The sequence below is a fragment of the Ornithodoros turicata genome, unplaced genomic scaffold, assembly GCF_037126465.1.
Source record: "Ornithodoros turicata isolate Travis unplaced genomic scaffold, ASM3712646v1 Chromosome22, whole genome shotgun sequence".
Classification (NCBI taxonomy): Eukaryota; Metazoa; Arthropoda; class Arachnida; order Ixodida; family Argasidae; genus Ornithodoros; species Ornithodoros turicata.
This window is the reverse complement of record NW_026999340.1, coordinates 605,350-628,926: the sequence shown is the minus strand read 5'-3', so window position 1 is coordinate 628,926 and position 23,577 is coordinate 605,350. Positions and strand designations below refer to the sequence as shown.

Here is a 23,577-nt window from a genome sequence, read left to right as displayed (position 1 = left end):
CATGGCCACTCTTATGCTGCGTTTTTTGAAGGTACGTGCCTCTCTTGTCCTGCCCGAGGGATCATGACGCGTACATGCTGCTTCTCTTCCAGTTTTTTCCACTGTTCCATCAGCGACTGGGCGAACATAGGGCACATGGCCACTCTTATGCTGCGTTTTTTGAAGGTGCGTGCCTCTCTTGTCCTGCCCGAGGGATCATGACGCGTACATGCTGCTTCTCTTCCAGTTTTTTCCACTGTTCCATCAGCGACTGGGCGAACATAGGGCACATGGCCACTCTTATGCTGCGTTTTTTGAAGGTACGTGCCTCTCTTGTCCTGCCCGAGGGATCATGACGCGTACATGCTGCTTCTCTTCCAGTTTTTTCCACTGTTCCATCAGCGACTGGGCGAACATAGGGCACATGGCCACTCTTATGCTGCGTTTTTTGAAGGTGCGTGCCTCTCTTGTCCTGCCCGAGGGATCATGACGCGTACATGCTGCTTCTCTTCCAGTTTTTTCCACTGTTCCATCAGCGACTGGGCGAACATAGGGCACATGGCCACTCTTATGCTGCGTTTTTTGAAGGTGCGTGCCTCTCTTGTCCTGCCCGAGGGATCATGACGCGTACATGCTGCTTCTCTTCCAGTTTTTTCCACTGTTCCATCAGCGACTGGGCGAACATAGGGCACATGGCCACTCTTATGCTGCGTTTTTTGAAGGTGCGTGCCTCTCTTGTCCTGCCCGAGGGATCATGACGCGTACATGCTGCTTCTCTTCCAGTTTTTTCCACTGTTCCATCAGCGACTGGGCGAACATAGGGCACATGGCCACTCTTATGCTGCGTTTTTTGAAGGTACGTGCCTCTCTTGTCCTGCCCGATGGATCATGACGCGTAGATGCTGCTTCTCTTCCAGTTTTTTCCACTGTTCCATCAGCGACTGGGCGAACATAGGGCACATGGCCACTCTTATGCTGCGTTTTTTGAAGGTACGTGCCTCTCTTGTCCTGCCCGAGGGATCATGACGCGTACCTGCTGCTTCTCTTCCTGTTTTTTCCACTGTTCCATCAGCGACTGGGCGAACATAGGGCACATGGCCACTCTTATGCTGCGTTTTTTGAAGGTACGTGCCTCTCTTGTCCTGCCCGAGGGATCATGACGCGTACATGCTGCTTCTCTTCCAGTTTTTTCCACTGTTCCATCAGCGACTGGGCGAACATAGGGCACATGGCCACTCTTATGCTGCGTTTTTTGAAGGTACGTGCCTCTCTTGTCCTGCCCGAGGGATCATGACGCGTACATGCTGCTTCTCTTCCTGTTTTTTCCACTGTTCCATCAGCGACTGGGCGAACATAGGGCACATGGCCACTCTTATGCTGCGTTTTTTGAAGGTACGTGCCTCTCTTGTCCTGCCCGAGGGATCATGACGCGTACATGCTGCTTCTCTTCCAGTTTTTTCCACTGTTCCATCAGCGACTGGGCGAACATAGGGCACATGGCCACTCTTATGCTGCGTTTTTTGAAGGTGCCTGCCTCTCTTGTCCTGCCCGAGGGATCATGACGCGTACATGCTGCTTCTCTTCCAGTTTTTTCCACTGTTCCATCAGCGACTGGGCGAACATAGGGCACATGGCCACTCTTATGCTGCGTTTTTTGAAGGTACGTGCCTCTCTTGTCCTGCCCGACGGATCATGACGCGTAGATGCTGCTTCTCTTCCAGTTTTTTCCACTGTTCCATCAGCGACTGGGCGAACATAGGGCACATGGCCACTCTTATGCTGCGTTTTTTGAAGGTACGTGCCTCTCTTGTCCTGCCCGAGGGATCATGACGCGTACCTGCTGCTTCTCTTCCTGTTTTTTCCACTGTTCCATCAGCGACTGGGCGAACATAGGGCACATGGCCACTCTTATGCTGCGTTTTTTGAAGGTACGTGCCTCTCTTGTCCTGCCCGAGGGATCATGACGCGTACATGCTGCTTCTCTTCCAGTTTTTTCCACTGTTCCATCAGCGACTGGGCGAACATAGGGCACATGGCCACTCTTATGCTGCGTTTTTTGAAGGTACGTGCCTCTCTTGTCCTGCCCGAGGGATCATGACGCGTACATACTGCTTCTCTTCCAGTTTTTTCCACTGTTCCATCAGCGACTGGGCGAACATAGGGCACATGGCCACTCTTATGCTGCGTTTTTTGAAGGTACGTGCCTCTCTTGTCCTGCCCGAGGGATCATGACGCGTACATGCTGCTTCTCTTCCAGTTTTTTCCACTGTTCCATCAGCGACTGGGCGAACATAGGGCACATGGCCACTCTTATGCTGCGTTTTTTGAAGGTACGTGCCTCTCTTGTCCTGCCCGAGGGATCATGACGCGTACATGCTGCTTCTCTTCCAGTTTTTTCCACTGTTCCATCAGCGACTGGGCGAACATAGGGCACATGGCCACTCTTATGCTGCGTTTTTTGAAGGTACGTGCCTCTCTTGTCCTGCCCGAGGGATCATGACGCATACATGCTGCTTCTCTTCCAGTTTTTTCCACTGTTCCATCAGCGACTGGGCGAACATAGGGCACATGGCCACTCTTATGCTGCGTTTTTTGAAGGTACGTGCCTCTCTTGTCCTGCCCGAGGGATCATGACGCGTACATGCTGCTTCTCTTCCAGTTTTTTCCACTGTTCCATCAGCGACTGGGCGAACATAGGGCACATGGCCACTCTTATGCTGCGTTTTTTGAAGGTACGTGCCTCTCTTGTCCTGCCCGAGGGATCATGACGCGTACATGCTGCTTCTCTTCCAGTTTTTTCCACTGTTCCATCAGCGACTGGGCGAACATAGGGCACATGGCCACTCTTATGCTGCGTTTTTTGAAGGTACGTGCCTCTCTTGTCCTGCCCGAGGGATCATGACGCGTACATGCTGCTTCTCTTCCAGTTTTTTCCACTGTTCCATCAGCGACTGGGCGAACATAGGGCACATGGCCACTCTTATGCTGCGTTTTTTGAAGGTACGTGCCTCTCTTGTCCTGCCCGAGGGATCATGACGCGTACATGCTGCTTCTCTTCCAGTTTTTTCCACTGTTCCATCAGCGACTGGGCGAACATAGGGCACATGGCCACTCTTATGCTGCGTTTTTTGAAGGTACGTGCCTCTCTTGTCCTGCCCGAGGGATCATGACGCGTACATGCTGCTTCTCTTCCAGTTTTTTCCACTGTTCCATCAGCGACTGGGCGAACATAGGGCACATGGCCACTCTTATGCTGCGTTTTTTGAAGGTACGTGCCTCTCTTGTCCTGCCCGAGGGATCATGACGCGTACATGCTGCTTCTCTTCCAGTTTTTTCCACTGTTCCATCAGCGACTGGGCGAACATAGGGCACATGGCCACTCTTATGCTGCGTTTTTTGAAGGTACGTGCCTCTCTTGTCCTGCCCGAGGGATCATGACGCGTACATGCTGCTTCTCTTCCAGTTTTTTCCACTGTTCCATCAGCGACTGGGCGAACATAGGGCACATGGCCACTCTTATGCTGCGTTTTTTGAAGGTACGTGCCTCTCTTGTCCTGCCCGAGGGATCATGACGCGTACATGCTGCTTCTCTTCCAGTTTTTTCCACTGTTCCATCAGCGACTGGGCGAACATAGGGCACATGGCCACTCTTATGCTGCGTTTTTTGAAGGTACGTGCCTCTCTTGTCCTGCCCGAGGGATCATGACGCGTACATGCTGCTTCTCTTCCAGTTTTTTCCACTGTTCCATCAGCGACTGGGCGAACATAGGGCACATGGCCACTCTTATGCTGCGTTTTTTGAAGGTACGTGCCTCTCTTGTCCTGCCCGAGGGATCATGACGCATACATGCTGCTTCTCTTCCAGTTTTTTCCACTGTTCCATCAGCGACTGGGCGAACATAGGGCACATCCCCAACAACACACTGTCATCCCAGGGATATCCTAAGACCATCATGCATGGACAGGGGTGACATCCCCAGGACGGTGAATCTGATCCTCAAATCATCCTCAACATGTCATTTTGGCACCATATAGCATCCCCATGGTATCCTCAGATCATCCACAGATCCTACGTGAGGACAACTTGAGAACAGTGCAGGAGCATTTCTAGGATGAACCATTTTTTATATTTATATTCTTTTTTCCGCATGCACACTTATGAATACCTCCAACTCGTCAGATAACCCATATCAATGTTTTTTATTGCACAGAAAACAGTTGCATACTGATTTCATACATCTTGGTTAACTGCCGCAATAAAGTCTTGTTGTTCGTTTCCAGTACATTCCATAACCGACAATAAGCACAGCGGTTTAAAAAGAAAGCAGAGTGAAATATAAAAGACAGAAAAAAGTCTGAGGAACCCACTCCGGAAGGTACTATAATTCCCTTCCGAAGCACTAACAGATACTATTTATTGCTTATTACGCGACCCTCCGTAAATTCGATAGCCATGCCCGTCTGCGACACAAAACAAAGGGTGAGCTGTCCATGTTTCCTTCGATTACGCAAATAAAAAATACTAAAAGCGAGGAATTGATTGAAGCATTAATTCTGTATCACTGCAAAGTCTATGTTTCTTACTCCTTTTGGTTTGAGATATTCAGGTAGGACTTTTGAAAGTCAAAAGCGGTGTGACATAATCGCGCGTTCCTGTCCTTTCCACAAGAAATTCTCCATGTATCATAGACAGTCATCCTTTTCAGAGGCAGAAAATTTTACGTTGGAGCACCCTTTATTTGAGAAAAATGTCAATTTGGTCCAAGGATGGGCCCGAAAACACAAAATAATATGTTTAGGTAGTCTGAGCAGGTAAACTAAACAAAGTAATATTTCTCGTCCCGCTATCTACCCTCAGGGACGGGCACAGGACGTACCTGAATGACACTTCACGGACAGTCCTCTAGTGTCATCCTCAGGACGTTCTGGGGATACACCTCGAAGGACGAGGACACGATGACACTGTGGGGACATCCTGAGGACCGTGTGTGTTCTTGGGGATGGCCACTCTTATGCTGCGTTTTTTGAAGGTACGTGCCTCTCTTGTCCTGCCCGAGGGATCATGACGCGTACATGCTGCTTCTCTTCCAGTTTTTTCCACTGTTCCATCAGCGACTGGGCGAACATAGGGCACATGGCCACTCTTATGCTGCGTTTTTTGAAGGTACGTGCCTCTCTTGTCCTGCCCGAGGGATCATGACGCATACATGCTGCTTCTCTTCCAGTTTTTTCCACTGTTCCATCAGCGACTGGGCGAACATAGGGCACATGGCCACTCTTATGCTGCGTTTTTTGAAGGTACGTGCCTCTCTTGTCCTGCCCGAGGGATCATGACGCGTACATGCTGCTTCTCTTCCAGTTTTTTCCACTGTTCCATCAGCGACTGGGCGAACATAGGGCACATGGCCACTCTTATGCTGCGTTTTTTGAAGGTACGTGCCTCTCTTGTCCTGCCCGAGGGATCATGACGCATACATGCTGCTTCTCTTCCAGTTTTTTCCACTGTTCCATCAGCGACTGGGCGAACATAGGGCACATGGCCACTCTTATGCTGCGTTTTTTGAAGGTACGTGCCTCTCTTGTCCTGCCCGAGGGATCATGACGCATACATGCTGCTTCTCTTCCAGTTTTTTCCACTGTTCCATCAGCGACTGGGCGAACATAGGGCACATGGCCACTCTTATGCTGCGTTTTTTGAAGGTACGTGCCTCTCTTGTCCTGCCCGAGGGATCATGACGCATACATGCTGCTTCTCTTCCAGTTTTTTCCACTGTTCCATCAGCGACTGGGCGAACATAGGGCACATGGCCACTCTTATGCTGCGTTTTTTGAAGGTACGTGCCTCTCTTGTCCTGCCCGAGGGATCATGACGCATACATGCTGCTTCTCTTCCAGTTTTTTCCACTGTTCCATCAGCGACTGGGCGAACATAGGGCACATGGCCACTCTTATGCTGCGTTTTTTGAAGGTACGTGCCTCTCTTGTCCTGCCCGAGGGATCATGACGCGTACATGCTGCTTCTCTTCCAGTTTTTTCCACTGTTCCATCAGCGACTGGGCGAACATAGGGCACATGGCCACTCTTATGCTGCGTTTTTTGAAGGTACGTGCCTCTCTTGTCCTGCCCGAGGGATCATGACGCATACATGCTGCTTCTCTTCCAGTTTTTTCCACTGTTCCATCAGCGACTGGGCGAACATAGGGCACATGGCCACTCTTATGCTGCGTTTTTTGAAGGTACGTGCCTCTCTTGTCCTGCCCGAGGGATCATGACGCGTACATGCTGCTTCTCTTCCAGTTTTTTCCACTGTTCCATCAGCGACTGGGCGAACATAGGGCACATGGCCACTCTTATGCTGCGTTTTTTGAAGGTACGTGCCTCTCTTGTCCTGCCCGAGGGATCATGACGCGTACATGCTGCTTCTCTTCCAGTTTTTTCCACTGTTCCATCAGCGACTGGGCGAACATAGGGCACATGGCCACTCTTATGCTGCGTTTTTTGAAGGTACGTGCCTCTCTTGTCCTGCCCGAGGGATCATGACGCGTACATGCTGCTTCTCTTCCAGTTTTTTCCACTGTTCCATCAGCGACTGGGCGAACATAGGGCACATGGCCACTCTTATGCTGCGTTTTTTGAAGGTACGTGCCTCTCTTGTCCTGCCCGAGGGATCATGACGCGTACATGCTGCTTCTCTTCCAGTTTTTTCCACTGTTCCATCAGCGACTGGGCGAACATAGGGCACATGGCCACTCTTATGCTGCGTTTTTTGAAGGTACGTGCCTCTCTTGTCCTGCCCGAGGGATCATGACGCGTACATGCTGCTTCTCTTCCAGTTTTTTCCACTGTTCCATCAGCGACTGGGCGAACATAGGGCACATGGCCACTCTTATGCTGCGTTTTTTGAAGGTACGTGCCTCTCTTGTCCTGCCCGAGGGATCATGACGCGTACATGCTGCTTCTCTTCCAGTTTTTTCCACTGTTCCATCAGCGACTGGGCGAACATAGGGCACATGGCCACTCTTATGCTGCGTTTTTTGAAGGTACGTGCCTCTCTTGTCCTGCCCGAGGGATCATGACGCGTACATGCTGCTTCTCTTCCAGTTTTTTCCACTGTTCCATCAGCGACTGGGCGAACATAGGGCACATGGCCACTCTTATGCTGCGTTTTTTGAAGGTACGTGCCTCTCTTGTCCTGCCCGAGGGATCATGACGCGTACATGCTGCTTCTCTTCCAGTTTTTTCCACTGTTCCATCAGCGACTGTGCAAACATAGGGCACATGGCCACTCTTATGCTGCGTTTTTTGAAGGTACGTGCCTCTCTTGTCCTGCCCGAGGGATCATGACGCGTACATGCTGCTTCTCTTCCAGTTTTTTCCACTGTTCCATCAGCGACTGGGCGAACATAGGGCACATGGCCACTCTTATGCTGCGTTTTTTGAAGGTACGTGCCTCTCTTGTCCTGCCCGAGGGATCATGACGCGTACATGCTGCTTCTCTTCCAGTTTTTTCCACTGTTCCATCAGCGACTGTGCAAACATAGGGCACATGGCCACTCTTATGCTGCGTTTTTTGAAGGTACGTGCCTCTCTTGTCCTGCCCGAGGGATCATGACGCGTACATGCTGCTTCTCTTCCAGTTTTTTCCACTGTTCCATCAGCGACTGTGCAAACATAGGGCACATGGCCACTCTTATGCTGCGTTTTTTGAAGGTACGTGCCTCTCTTGTCCTGCCCGAGGGATCATGACGCGTACATGCTGCTTCTCTTCCAGTTTTTTCCACTGTTCCATCAGCGACTGTGCAAACATAGGGCACATGGCCACTCTTATGCTGCGTTTTTTGAAGGTACGTGCCTCTCTTGTCCTGCCCGAGGGATCATGACGCGTACATGCTGCTTCTCTTCCAGTTTTTTCCACTGTTCCATCAGCGACTGGGCGAACATAGGGCACATGGCCACTCTTATGCTGCGTTTTTTGAAGGTACGTGCCTCTCTTGTCCTGCCCGAGGGATCATGACGCGTACATGCTGCTTCTCTTCCAGTTTTTTCCACTGTTCCATCAGCGACTGGGCGAACATAGGGCACATGGCCACTCTTATGCTGCGTTTTTTGAAGGTACGTGCCTCTCTTGTCCTGCCCGAGGGATCATGACGCGTACATGCTGCTTCTCTTCCAGTTTTTTCCACTGTTCCATCAGCGATTGTGCAAACATAGGGCACATGGCCACTCTTATGCTGCGTTTTTTGAAGGTACGTGCCTCTCTTGTCCTGCCCGAGGGATCATGACGCGTACATGCTGCTTCTCTTCCAGTTTTTTCCACTGTTCCATCAGCGACTGTGCAAACATAGGGCACATGGCCACTCTTATGCTGCGTTTTTTGAAGGTACGTGCCTCTCTTGTCCTGCCCGAGGGATCATGACGCGTACATGCTGCTTCTCTTCCAGTTTTTTCCACTGTTCCATCAGCGACTGGGCGAACATAGGGCACATGGCCACTCTTATGCTGCGTTTTTTGAAGGTACGTGCCTCTCTTGTCCTGCCCGAGGGATCATGACGCGTACATGCTGCTTCTCTTCCAGTTTTTTCCACTGTTCCATCAGCGACTGTGCAAACATAGGGCACATGGCCACTCTTATGCTGCGTTTTTTGAAGGTACGTGCCTCTCTTGTCCTGCCCGAGGGATCATGACGCGTACATGCTGCTTCTCTTCCAGTTTTTTCCACTGTTCCATCAGCGACTGTGCAAACATAGGGCACATGGCCACTCTTATGCTGCGTTTTTTGAAGGTACGTGCCTCTCTTGTCCTGCCCGAGGGATCATGACGCGTACATGCTGCTTCTCTTCCAGTTTTTTCCACTGTTCCATCAGCGACTGGGCGAACATAGGGCACATGGCCACTCTTATGCTGCGTTTTTTGAAGGTACGTGCCTCTCTTGTCCTGCCCGAGGGATCATGACGCGTACATGCTGCTTCTCTTCCAGTTTTTTCCACTGTTCCATCAGCGACTGTGCAAACATAGGGCACATGGCCACTCTTATGCTGCGTTTTTTGAAGGTACGTGCCTCTCTTGTCCTGCCCGAGGGATCATGACGCGTACATGCTGCTTCTCTTCCAGTTTTTTCCACTGTTCCATCAGCGACTGTGCAAACATAGGGCACATGGCCACTCTTATGCTGCGTTTTTTGAAGGTACGTGCCTCTCTTGTCCTGCCCGAGGGATCATGACGCGTACATGCTGCTTCTCTTCCAGTTTTTTCCACTGTTCCATCAGCGACTGGGCGAACATAGGGCACATGGCCACTCTTATGCTGCGTTTTTTGAAGGTACGTGCCTCTCTTGTCCTGCCCGAGGGATCATGACGCGTACATGCTGCTTCTCTTCCAGTTTTTTCCACTGTTCCATCAGCGACTGGGCGAACATAGGGCACATGGCCACTCTTATGCTGCGTTTTTTGAAGGTACGTGCCTCTCTTGTCCTGCCCGAGGGATCATGACGCGTACATGCTGCTTCTCTTCCAGTTTTTTCCACTGTTCCATCAGCGACTGTGCAAACATAGGGCACATGGCCACTCTTATGCTGCGTTTTTTGAAGGTACGTGCCTCTCTTGTCCTGCCCGAGGGATCATGACGCGTACATGCTGCTTCTCTTCCAGTTTTTTCCACTGTTCCATCAGCGACTGTGCAAACATAGGGCACATGGCCACTCTTATGCTGCGTTTTTTGAAGGTACGTGCCTCTCTTGTCCTGCCCGAGGGATCATGACGCGTACATGCTGCTTCTCTTCCAGTTTTTTCCACTGTTCCATCAGCGACTGGGCGAACATAGGGCACATGGCCACTCTTATGCTGTGCTAATGGAACGCAAGCGCATCTCACATCCAGACTGTTCCAGGGCTTCCAGAAAACATACATAATCATCATTGCACTCAATAAATATTTAACACAGTAGGTCTGTCTGCTTCATTACCTACATTGCACAGAGACGTGTCTCCACGTCTCTGGTATTACACTTAGCTAATTCGAGCTCGCTTGCAGCATGCATTAACATGACCACATGCAGACTACGTATGTTCAAGATGACGCTTCGGCACGATTCATATTAGGGCTTGACTTTTTCGGGTTTTATTTTTGGCCAGATTCGGGGGGTAAATATCGGGTGATATTTTTAATTTGAAAATTCGGGTGTATTCGGGTTAAATCCCGTTACGGCATATTCTGTCGTCAGGAATTCGGGTGTATTCGGGTGATTTTTTTTGTTTAATAAAAATTTGTCTTAACATGTTTAGCAATGTTATCAAACCTTATTTGAATGCAAGCTTATGAGTGTGCCACGCGACCCAGATGTTTTCGGGTAGATTCGGGTTAAACCCTAATTTTACGGATTTCGTTCGGGGGGTAAATATCGGGCGGATACGGGTTTAACCCTAAAAAGTCAGGCCCTATTCATAGTACGTGACACAGAGCATGCATTGCACCATATTTACTACAGCTTGCAACCTGCAGTAAAGATTAAATATGAACAGTATTTTGCCGTAAAATATTACGGCCGATGACAGTTTTAAAAAAACTGGCAAATACCGTCACAAAAAACGGGCAAAATTGAATACGGGCCACCGTAAAAAAAAACGGGCAAGAATTGGCAGCATTGCTGCCCGGTATTTGCCCGTTGTATGCTGAAAACCTCCTCTCAACAACATTGCTTTGGTGACCAAGGAGATAAATGCTGGAATTCTCTTGTACCTAATCCCCTGGGGATTCATCCGGCAATATGAATAGGAATCGTTTTCTGACGAAGGGGTCGGGCTATTGACAAGCAAGGGCAAGCGTGGGACGAGCCTGTTGTACCAGACGACCAGATGTGAGAATTCCCAAAAAAATAAAGAAGAAAGTGGGGTTAAGTTCCACTGAGCTGAAAATCTGGACGCGACGGGGAAGTGTGCTGGAACTGACGAGGAACAAAAGTATTTTGAGTACTGAGTAGCAAATACTGGAAAAAGTATTTTAGATACCTTAAAAATACTTGTCGCAATAAGTATTGAGAAGAGTACCAAAATACCGGAAAAAGTATTTGAAATACTGTATTTTGATACGTAGATGCCTGAGTCGGCTCCAATGCTGGTTTCGCATGCGTCTGTAGCGAACGCAGCCTTCCGCCCACGTGCCCGGCATCCGAGAAGGTCGCGCCAGCCCGACGCGCGACGTTGAACAACACATTTATGCACAAACATGCAGTGTTCTTACAACCATGCACCAGCGTCCGAAACATGCATTTTCATGCATTTTAAAACCTTCATGAATGCATTCATATGGCCTCAAAACATGCTAATATATTGCGTCCCAAGCCTTGTATGCCCCGGAGAGAAACATGCTAAACATGCAAATCCGCGGTGTGCTAATAACCGATAGCCTTTTCTCATCTTCTTTGCGTTAGAATGCAGGCAAAACACGAGTGCTGCCATTGTTTATCTTTTCTCAAATCCCAGCAGCGTAATATTTCTTTCGTCGGTCTTTTTTACCATGTTCGCTCACCTGAGATCTCTGAACGGTTTTTGTCTCCGGTTTGTCTCGTACATCGCCTTCTTTTGTATTTTCTTTTTCGAGCCCTCAGTCCTCTCTAATAAGAATTTGTATTTCCTCCTCACCACCTTCTTTCCCCTTTCTCTGATTTACATTAGGATAAATATCTCTACCAAGTGTTCAATGTATCGCACCTGATGAAGGACGGACTCCGTCCGAAAGCTTTTTAGGTAATTAGTCATTTGACGGTTGAGCAAGATATGGCCAAGAACGTCCGCCGGCGCAGAGATGATAGAAGTGAAAACAGCGTGGCTATATAGCCCTTATAGCTTTTTTTCTTGAAAACGTGTCTCCATTAAAAAAAAGAAAAAAAAACTATATTCATCGTGATCGTACATGATCACTCGAAGCAGGTGTTGTTCCACACGAGGTTTCTGGGAGTTCCACGACCACATGCGACGAATTCGGCGTAGAAATATCCCAGTAAACCACCGATGTCCCAAGGACGTCTACATGATGTTACCCTCAGGACGATGAAGACATCCTGAGGACATCCTGAAACATAATTTTGACATACTTGGGACGTACTCAGAACTGCCATAATAACATCCGCGCACGTCCCAAGGAAGTCCATAGTACGTCAATGACGACCTTTTACGGACCTCTAGTGGACCTTTTTCCCGTGCCTTAGCCAGGCTTACTGGCGTTCTCTGAACATTACATCAACACCGCACAGCAGTGCGTATCAGTGGCACAGACAAGCAACATTAGATCAAACACTTTATTTCGTATGAAACTGAGCGTCATAGCATCGTATTACCTCACCAGGTATTATATCACAGCGTAACATGACCAGCATTTTTTTTCGCATTACTATTGAGAACTTGCATGTCTTTGAAAACATGATGTCCATGAACACACACAGCATCGGCCCACAAGGGGAAAAACTTAAAGGTATATGCCCGCAATGTGCGAAGTGCGACGCTGAAACATATGTTGAAGCACTGGCATAACCGACGACCATGCTGCACTGTGTTTCGTACAACTGGAGATTTGCTATGTGTCCATCTTGCCTTTCGTGCGCAAAAATTAACGCTATCCAACTTCGGCTATATTCACTTTTCGCCACGGACTCCCTTCCCTGCCGCGTCATGTGAGCTTAACCTGCAAGAAATGTAATTTCAAAAACACTGCTACAGCAAAATGTCACTGTGAAGTACGCATCGACGTATACGCATACCTTTAGACACAGCGCCTATGGTTGCAGTCTGCAGTAGCCTAGCATTCTCCCTATCAACAGCCCTATTGCCTGCGAAGACGGGAAACGCATGGATAACCACGTAGTAGGAACGTGAATGCCTCGCACATTCACTACGTACCTTCAAAACGGGTAAAATCTCGAAAATGACGCGGGCGACGCCACTTGGAGATCCATAATTCACATTCATCCGCTACGACGTTTCCACACATCTGTAAAAGAGTCAACAAGGTGCGACACATTGTACTTCCATGCAAATTCTTTATTGAAATCACTCAGCATTTTTTGCATACAGTGGCACAGCCGTAAAGGCTTGTGCTGCCGTGGAGCACATGACGAAGTTGCACGGGTGAAGGGTATGCCCAATCTGTTTCGCAGTAAACACAAGTCACTGAAGAGCTCGGAAACGCACTTTAGCGTAACTTACCTGATGTCTTTCAACATTTCTGTGACCTTCCCACGTCGTGGGTGTGCTGTCCCAACCGCGTTGTTCACCGCAATGAATACGTCGAAATTATCTGAAATTCATAGATTAGACATTAGTAACGGGGCCACTGACGATGTTGCATCTTCACCTTGAAAAGAGCTGGTAGGGTCACGAGTACACTTAGCTGAAAGATAAAGCATAGGGTAATAGGAATCAAAAGGGTAATAATCACATTGCTAGCATAAAGTAATAGAACCCACACGCTAGGAATGATACCAAACAAAAGTTGCACGAATCGTACAAACATAGAACTAACCTTTAATCTAAGAAATCGCAAGGCTTCTGGACCTATCTTCCAGGGTGCACACATAAAAGCACCCCCAGGCAACACTAGTAGGGCATAAAAACACATTCACAGCAGTCCAGGGCACCAGAGCAACGACGGAACGCGAGACAACGGGAGCCAGAAAAAGGCGTGCGAACGCAACGAAGCTTGCAAGCGAAATGGACGCCGCCCGCAGCGCAGAAACGGCAGGAAGGCCACCCGCCCGCCAGGCCATGCCCCAGCCAGGCGCTCCTCGGAATGTAGCAAGGGAACGGAAAGTCGCGCGAAGACGGGACCAACGCTATCGGAAAGAGGACGTTTTCCTCTTCAAAAACACATCTCAATCACCTTCCTACGCCAGCAAGAACCCGATATCGAAAAAAATGCCCCAGGCCCATGTATCAGAGAACCGCCGTTGCCACGGTGTTCTAACTCGAGAACCGAGAGGGATAGAAAGATGCGGCAAGTTTCTACGCGTTTCCCATGTCGAGTGCGTGTGCCCATTAAAAGGAAGTCGGATCCGCCGTGGGCTTCAAGCCTGAAGACAGGGACAAAAATCGGTGAACGGTGGTCGGTGTCAGGAATTTCGAGAATGACGTCTTAACCACTGGAAATCGACGGCTGGTCTCAATTGGAAAGTTGTAGAGCAGGGAACAGAGCACGCGCACACAAAATTTCGACTAAATCGGACATCGGGTAATCGACTTACGACACCGAAAAGTGGGAAGCGTTTCAGGTTGGCTCTAGCCAGCCTCGCAGCTCGTCATGCTCTTAAGCCGATATCGGGAGAACGGAACATCGCGCGCCTGCGGGACAAACGCTGTTGGAAAGAGCACATTGAGACCTTCATAACGAAGGCAAACATGACCATGTGGCAGTAACGGGGGGGGGGGGGGGAAAGCCGCTGGTCCCATGTATTGGGAGGAGTGTGAACGCGGAATCCTCTAACTCGAGAACTGCTAAATTTAGAGAGACGCGGTGAATTTTATCACGTGCTCCGCGTCGAGAACAGTGGGTTCTCCAAGTATCAACCCTGTCCGAGGCGAACTTCTTTCCAACAAGGGCACTGAAGTTCGGAAAAACGAATTTTACTAACGCGTCTCCGCCTACGAGTTCGAAACCACTACAGATCAGTTCCTGTGTGATTTGCGCGATCACACAGCTAATCCAGGCCCGTTCGGACCTGAATTTTGGTCTCGACCCAACAGTCCGGGCGGGATTTACAAGACTTTAAAGGTGTCAGAAGCACCGACGGTTGCCTAGAATTTTCAAATATCTGGACAACGCCAGGATTTCTCACAAGCCGCAAGGTGCACGCGTAGGGGGATGGAAGGGAAATTCGTCACAAGAAACAGCATCCCGATATCGCCGCTGCAGGCCAAGATATTAGACACGGGAACCCATCGCGAAACACCGCGATGTCACTCTGATGGGGTTAAACCACCACTGGATGGCTAAAAGACGCCGCGGTATCAACCGCCACCTCAAGTGGCATGTGCAGTGCTCAGTTGGAATCTCTATGCACATCTGATCTATTCTGACCGATGATGTATGATCTATTCTGGACCTGGGCACATTCTTCTTATTTGTCCATGCTACCAACCTTCCCGAACCGCGCTCTCTCAGATCCTTAGTCAGTTGGAATTTCACCCTTTCTATCTCTATGAAAATTGCTTGGCCCCTGGTGAAATCCAGCCCATCAACACTCTGTGATGAGAGCTTTTTTGGTCGTTTTAGACACGTCAGGACTTCGATCCTTATGGTGAAGGGGCACATTTCATCGCATTTTATGCCAGTGGGCTCGGGTATCCACACTAGCGACGAAACTCCTCATTATTAACCTTAGAAATAAAGTTGTTGTTTTATTGATACTCTAGGCCAATTCCTTCAATTGGTTTCGCATTCTTTGAACTGGTGCAGTGTGTACAAACCATGTTGGATTACATTAAATCAAGTGGGAATCAGCGTTTAGCATTTATATCCATTAAGCCAATTCATTGAATTGCTTCTTTATTCCGTGGGTACGGTCTTCGCCACACAACATAGTGGAACATGATGTCGCGAAGGTATAGCTTCTCTTCAAAAACCCTGATTCTGTCAGTGAGGAACTTGTACCTGACGGCTACATAATGAACGAATTGACTGTCTGATTTGTCTTTGGATCTCGTTGGAATTGTGGCGACAATTCAATGATGTTATGTCTTCTCGTTCCGGCAGGGAAGCACATCTGGAGATGTAGTTGTGTGTGTTCCGTTCTCCATGGAGATATTGCAAGAGATATCGAGGTCTTCTCGGCCTTCCCAACTACCTTTATTAGCACTACAGTAAAAGGAAACAGAAGCTAGATACTGTGGTACATCTGCTAAGCTCGGACCATGTCGGGAGTTTCTTTGTAAATTCAGATGAATAATTTTTGTGCGTTGCCACTTCGGTAACACGCATAAAAATTAGTGTCACTGTTTTAGTTTCTTGCTGCACGCTGTTGAACGTTATCATAAGGATACAAAAATATAATGAGCATCGAAAGTATGTTTGTATTCTACTTCTAAATCAACAACCGATCGGGACGCCATTTCGAAGTCCCAGCGATATCATTAAAATACATCCTGGCTAGACAACGCTAGGACGTTTCGAATGACGTCTTATTTACATCATTGGGACATTTTTCGCGGATCAGGCCTTCGGGATCTTTTCAGGACGTCCATGGGACATCGGTGGTTTACTGGGATAGACGTTTGCTGCGCACTTTTCGCTGCGTTATAAACATCCGTCGGAAAAGGGTCCGAAAGAGTTAATGGAATTTCGCTGAATTTTCGGCTATCCACGAAATGGCTTCGCAACATGTGTTTTGATGCTCGGAATAGCTCGTCTTCTGTTGGTACGCTCAGGTACGCGTCGTTTAAACTATGACATGTTTTGCACGTGGAACACCTGTGGTTTCACTGAAGTGCGCGAATATTTGCACGTAGCAACAAGGATATTTTACATGTATCCAAGCGCTAGGGAATTTCTCTCCTTGCCCGTACATCAATATACGGCCAATCCTCATGTACGTGCCATTGTACATGCATCTTACATCGAAAATACCGTTACGTCCAAGATTATCCTAATTCCGACAGCTGAAAAAGCACCTCTTCGAGCTCCTCTGATCCTCTTCGATCAATTGAGAGTTCACAAATACTAAGCGGCTGCTGTCGCTACACCGTACGAAGAAGAATGCTCTTTAATGTCGTACCTTCATGAATACTTATAAATACCAATCTTCCCAGTCGGAAATCAATCGCACTCAACCATACAAAGGGCCCAGTAAACCAGAAATACCCCAGCGACATCCCAGAAAAGTCTCACACGTCACCTATGTCCAGGAAGTCCACCAGACGTTATTTGGACGTCCACAATGTGACAATGAAAATCGTCCGACATTGTATCTCCCAGGGACATCTGCAGGATGTAAAAAGAATTGCCCCACCGCGTTGCATTTTGCGCACATATCTGGGACACGTGACGCTTACTGGAGTGACGTAAGCAAAGCGAGAAACATTTTGGGTTTAGACCATTATTTGCAGAGCAATCACATCATGGAAGATAGTTTGAATTAAAAACACAATGTTTGTGAGAAAGGGACGCCAGAAGTATCAACGGTTATGCTTCGGCGTTGTTGGCACACGAACTAATTAGTTCCCAAGACGTCTTCACCATTACAATCGTAGTTCACCGCGCTGTACACTTACTGAACGTACTTCTACAAGTCTCCTGGGTGCACCAAGCCGCCACTTTAGAGCAGGCTGACCGCACCTTCCCCCTACATCACCCTCCCCCTACAAGTCTCATTTCAGTATATGCTCCATCCAGTACGCCAAAAGAGGCCACCACGGGCCTCCGTAGGTAGTGCTCACTCGATATCACATGTGTGTATGTGCGAGTGCAAGCGGTCTCCCATAACAACAATGGGATACGCAAGGTCACGTGGCGTTGCCGATAGGTGCTGTATCCATAGCTATATACAGCGGTTGCATACCGCTCTCAAATAAAAGATGTCGATTATTTATCCAAAACAATTTCTAAAACGTGGACAGATAACAAAAACTGAATAATAATGCATAGTGCTCAGCATACAAGCTAATTTGATATGAAACGGTAAACGTCCCATTCACATCTAGATATCCAACGGAGACGTTCATAGGATGTCCCCCGGACTGCAAAATGAGGAAGAAAGTCTGTTTCCAGGGGCGTCGCACGGACGTAAACGGGACGTTCACGAACGTCCCTGGGATATCCAAATGTCAAATTCAGTTCTTCCCCAGGATATCCTTGGGACATACTTGGTTTACTGGGGGTGTCCGCGAAATGCCAGCGATTGCAGCGATTGCAGCGCTCTCAAACTTTGCTCCTCCTAATATTTGGGGCCGTATTTTGAAGGTTGTTTTCGTTGCCTCTCTCTTTTTTTACGCGGTCGTTCGTTTTAGGCCAGGAAGTAAAGCAACACAAACCGCACCTTGTTGTAAACACCTTGATCGGGTGTTTCCCAAAGCGGGTTACACTTCTGGAATTGACACCTCGAATTGAGAATTGATACCGAATTCAATTGAAACCTCGAATTGACACCGAACACAATGAGAAATATTATGGCTACTGCGATACACAATTGCTAACAACATTTAGTTGGTTACATCGCAGCGAGGCCTCTGACTTTTTAAAATATTCTTGCATGTTGATTAGAACACCTGTTGAGGTGCATGGCAAGCTACGTCGTTAAGCTAGGAGACTTAGAAGATCATATCGGCGACGTGGATATATACCTAGAATATAGTGATGGGCCCGGTCGCTTGCACGAACGTTGAGGCCGTTTCACAGTGCTGCCCTCGATAGCGTTGGTAGTGCTTTCTTCATACGGTACTGTCCTCGACGCTTCTCTTTCTTTTAGCACTGGCAATGCCATCAAGGGCAGCACTGAGGAATAGGCTCAACAATGGTGCAAGATGGCCTAGAACACCGCGGCCATTTGGAGCCGACGGTAGGGTCACTATACTGGTAGGCTCCTATACGGTAACCTAAGCCTTCTACAACGAAACAAATAAATAAACTAAATGAAAAAAGCTTGTGTCATCAGATATTTCTGCTACATATTTTAAATATGCTGAAGAAGACTTTCGTTCTGAGTATACGACAACCGTATGACACGTATGTGAATTAAGAGTCTGGTTGCACCGCTCTTACAGGCATCGAAGACATCAACGTCTGCTACAGCGGCTATTTTCGAGAAACAATAAACTGCCATTTCGGAATCCTCCATCTGGATTCCGCCGTCCTCATTCATATTGATCATTGACCGTTGGTAAGTTTCGCTGACCTTGAATTCCGGACCGCATGTGCGTATTTCATGATACGAGGATCAGGTAGTTCTCTCGTCAGCGGGTTGAAGTCGGGGTTGGCGCTCACCAAGCAACTTCTGCGCAAGCTATATAATACAGGGTGCGAACTAGAACACCGCACGTGCCTGAATTTACCGGCCCCACTTGGCCCGTATCCGAAGCCATGGAGTTTTACCTATCCCTGACCCCACACGGTTGTGGAACATTCAGCTCGGCCCCGCCCCTTCCCGACACTACGGAAGCTTACCCGACCCTTTCCCGACCCGGGTTCCGAAAACTCGGCGCGGCCCGCATGCGGACGTAACAAATGTGCCGGACCACGCCCTCGCGCCCATGCAGCTGCCTATGCTTATGCAGCTCACAACAGACCTGCCTATGCAGCTGCAGCTGCATTGGCAGATGTACTATGCGATCCGTCCAATCCATATGGCACTTCAATCCATATACAAGTCCAATCCATATGGCACTTCAATCCATATACAAGTCCAATCCATATGGCACTTCAATCCATATACAAGTCCAATCCATATGGCACTTCAATCCATATACAAGTCCAATCCATATGGCACTTCAATCCATATACAAGTCCAATCCATATGGCACTTCAATCCATATACAAGTCCAATCCATATGGCACTTCAATCCATATACAAGTCCAATCCATATGGCACTTCAATCCATATACAAGTCCAATCCATATGGCACTTCAATCCATATACAAGTCCAATCCATATGGCACTTCAATCCATATACAAGTCCAATCCATATGGCACTTCAATCCATATACAAGTCCAATCCATATGGCACTTCAATCCATATACAAGTCCAATCCATATGGCACTTCAATCCATATACAAGTCCAATCCATATGGCACTTCAATCCATATACAAGTCCAATCCATATGGCACTTCAATCCATATACAAGTCCAATCCATATGGCACTTCAATCCATATACAAGTCCAATCCATATGGCACTTCAATCCATATACAAGTCCAATCCATATGGCAGAAACTACGGTGCAAAAAGAGAGAGGTGTTCGATCGGAGGCCGCTTGGCCGGCAAATTGTTGCACGTGTCTCCTGCGCCTCCCCACCAGGGTGTCGGAGCGAACCGAAAACCGGAACCGAAAACCGAAAAAAAAACGCTATTTTGGTGCGAACCGGAACGGAATCGAAACCGTATACGTTTTTTTGCCTCAGGAGGGAAACCGAAAAATATATTTAACGGTTTTCGGTACAAGAAAAAACTTCGCTGGTTTGAACTACGGATAGGCTAATGAAACAGACGTCGTGTGCTCTGAAGTCATGTCATGAATACTATACGAGGGTTACGGTTACGGTGGAATGTATGTCGGTATACTATGACCCTTAGGCTCCCTTTGTAATGGTTTATCGTTCGCGCACGCACACAGACTCGGTACATGTGACTCTCTAGCAATGTGCCGTAGTGTTCGTTTTAATATGATCCCCCCAAACTCTATTATTAGGTATTCATTCTATCTATTAGGTATTCACTGAGGTTCGTGAGACAAGGCGCTGGTCTTTTTTCTTTGTCGGTCGTGTGATTATGTATCTTAATGTTGAAATGCCGTTCATAATGAATCTGTATTCTAATATACTGTGTTCTAACGTAATAACATGTACAAATAAAGCGGGAAAGCTGTCCAGATTTGTCAGCATTGTGCCACGATTATTTCCGTGTCTAAGAAAAATCCCGCAAGTGGAACCTTCACCAAGCATACCCCCCCCCCACCACCCTTGAAAGCTCGGCACCCCCTCAGCTGTTAATTTCTGGAGAAATCACTGGACCCAAGAGGGCTGCATAACGGCTTCTTTATCAGTAATGTCGCGCAACGCGTCCCTTGTTTGAGAGCAGCTAAGTTGAATACATTTACGTATACGCGAGGGCAAGCCCGTGCGAAGTGGCAACTCTTTTGTGGACAGGACACGAAGAAAATAAAACGGAGCCGTCGAGCGCGTTTGTGAGTGAAGGTGTTCCTCGATTTGCGTCGTACTCGTGCGGTGGTGCTTGCTGGCTAGACAGTAGCAACAGACGGATGGGACGCGATCGCCCCAACCCAGCAAGAAAGTACTTTACGTATGACATCGCGACAAACAAGTCCGTTTGTAGCATGCGCTTCAAGAAAGGAGAAAGCCCATTTGAATAGACAGTAACCTACAGGAACCAGGAGCTACCAATTTCACAGCTGTCTATTAATATTAAATACCATGTATGCGGAATAAACGGGTTTACATTTTGTAACATTGATTTTTTGTTGGAGGGATGAATATTCCCAGCAGAAGCGGAACCGGTTAAAAACCGGTATGAAGCGTTATTTTTTTGCTCCGGAGCAGAACCGGTACCGGATCGTTTATGATATAACCGGAACGAAAACCGGAACGAAAACCGGAACGAAAAACGTTTCGGTTCGCCCCGACACCCTGCTCCCCACAGATGGCGTGACAGTGAAGGGGGCCGTCCGAGAACCCGCGCGCATTCGTTTGCGTGAATGGATATGCGCCAAATTGATAACTCCTGTGCTAACGACAGCGACTCACACCCTTGCGATGTTTCCTGTAGTCTATGAACCAATTGTTGTCAAACAACAGCCCACAACAGCATTGTTTTGGTAGGCCGTCACCATTCTGCAAGTCAGCTTCACCTAGCGAACGGGGGAGGGGATATGTTTATTAGACGAAAACAAGAACAAAAACAAAAAAGGGGGAAGGTCAGCCAAACGGGACGTCGGCTTGCTATTCCGGAAAGAAAGAAAGCACACGGGGGCATTAGGTGAAGCCCACTTTACCAAACTACTACTATGGCCAAACTACGTACGTTCCGCCTAAAATGGCGAAATGTAACGCTTTGATGTCAGCGGAAGCCCACCTTAAGGAGCAGCTTGTGTTGCTTCGTGTCGTTTCCTCCCCTTCGTATTCTTTGTAAGATTATGTGCATTTTTCGGCAAGCTTTCTTTTGTTTTTTTGTGCATTTTTATCTTGTATTTTTTGTACTATCGACAAAAGTGAGCGAAAAAAAAAAAAGAACATTACGGGACAGTTATGGCAACGTCGCTTCTTTTCGCCTCTCCGTCTGTGCCATGGGCGTTCCTGTGACTTTCTTTCAGCGTTGGGCAAAGTTCTTTCATGGGGGGAAGGGGGTAAAAATGTACAACACATAGACACATGACATGCATGCACAAGACAAGAGTGAGGACAATCGAATGCTCTGATAAGGTTCAAACCCTTTTGACGATATCCGAGTATAGCTGTTGATTTTTTTTACGCCTGGCCCACTCATTCGGCGGAACGCTGCACCGGGCATGAAAGTAGCCACAGACGAATGGCGGGATTACAGGTGCATAAGCTACCTGCGCGAGGTCAACGGGACACACATGAATCTGGAGCACGCAACAGTTAACCACAAAGTGAAGTTTGTGTGTCCCGTGGCGGGCACTAACACCCAGCGTATAACTAACGTACCCTACCGTCTAACCTAACCCAATCTAACCTAACCTAGAGGAGAGCACTACGATGTGTGGAGTTCTAGATTGAGAAGTGCGGCAAATACAAAAAAGGTAGCCATCGATGCGCTCATTAGAAATGAGTCGTCCAAGTAATCCGATGAACGGTGGAGGTTGTAACGCAGATAGGGAAGACCATCTCGCATTTTTGATTACCTTGAGGCGAAAAAGAAATTGGCATTAGAGCAGCAGAAACTGAAATAGTTGTTGATGCTTTCAATAAATGCGGTAAGACAAATTTATAGAAGTAAGCGAGCGGTAGCGTGTTTCTTTATTTTTTAATTTTTGTTCTCGTCAAAAGTATAATGATTTCGTCTGGAAATTGTTATTACAGCTACACCATACAGGCTTTGTCGGTTGTTCTACCAATGCCTGAGGCAAAAACAGTCAGATATGCCTCACGGGTCATCAAACGTACTATCCAACTCCTCTATATAGGATAAGAGCTCCTGAATGCTTCCCTGCGATGGTCAAAAAGAAGGCGGTGACTTTTCTGGAGAGCAAATATCCGTTTTGCTGTACCGTCTAAGCAAGGCTAGTGAATGGCGTGTCGCTGCTCTCCGCGTAGGAGGTACGCATATACTTGTATAGGTAGGTAGGTAGGAGGTACGCATCACGTAGGATAATTTGGGATAGTACCTATATGGGTGAATGTCGTCTTCTCTTTTCTACTCGTCTTCTGCTTTGTAAATCGGTGTTCATTTTCATTCTGCGGCAGCAGGCTGAAAGGAAATCTGTCTCGGATGAGACTTGCGGATGAAAAATGGGGTAGCGAGACGCTCAGAGGCAAAGTTCAGGGGGGAGCTGTCCCCCTCTGCCCCCACCTTCTGACGCCCCTGCATACAGACGAACACACAGAACGGGACACCAGCCACGCGCAATCCAGTAGTTTCGCCAAAGTGGTACTTTCGTGCTTCGCCCGCTTTCGCCAAAGTGGGCTTCACCTAATGCACCCGAGCGCTAGGTGAAGGTGACTTGCGGAATGGTGACGCCTAAAAAAAAAACAATGCCGAAAAGAGAAGACGAAATTCACCCATATAGGTACTATCCCAAATTATCCTACGTGATGCGTACCTCCTACCTACCTACCTATACAAGTATATGCGTACCTCCTACGCGGAGAGCAGCGACACGCCATTCACTAGCCTTGCTTAGACGGTACAGCAAAACGGATATTTGCTCT

At 48.0% G+C, this 23,577-nt stretch overlaps 2 long non-coding RNA genes across 5 annotated transcripts; one reads left to right on the top strand and one right to left on the bottom strand.

Moving 5' to 3' along the window:
- Positions 1-7,553: 7,553 nt before the first annotated feature.
- On the top strand, positions 7,554-8,355 carry LOC135373185 (uncharacterized). The gene is made up of 4 exons (XR_010416326.1): positions 7,554-7,689; positions 7,751-7,823; positions 8,153-8,225; positions 8,287-8,355. It is a non-coding gene; the product is annotated as an uncharacterized LOC135373185 (long non-coding RNA).
- A 3,789-nt stretch (positions 8,356-12,144) lies between these two features.
- On the bottom strand, positions 12,145-14,359 carry LOC135373209 (uncharacterized). Of its 4 annotated transcripts, none has more exons than XR_010416351.1 (6): positions 13,491-14,359; positions 13,323-13,358; positions 13,041-13,265; positions 12,869-12,959; positions 12,730-12,798; positions 12,145-12,653 (listed from the first exon to the last, which is right to left on the bottom strand). It is a non-coding gene; the product is annotated as an uncharacterized LOC135373209 (long non-coding RNA). The 4 variants fall into 4 exon arrangements; XR_010416350.1 differs by having other exon boundaries at positions 12,730-12,959; positions 13,041-13,114; positions 13,175-13,265; XR_010416349.1 differs by having other exon boundaries at positions 12,730-12,959.
- Positions 14,360-23,577: the final 9,218 nt, after the last annotated feature.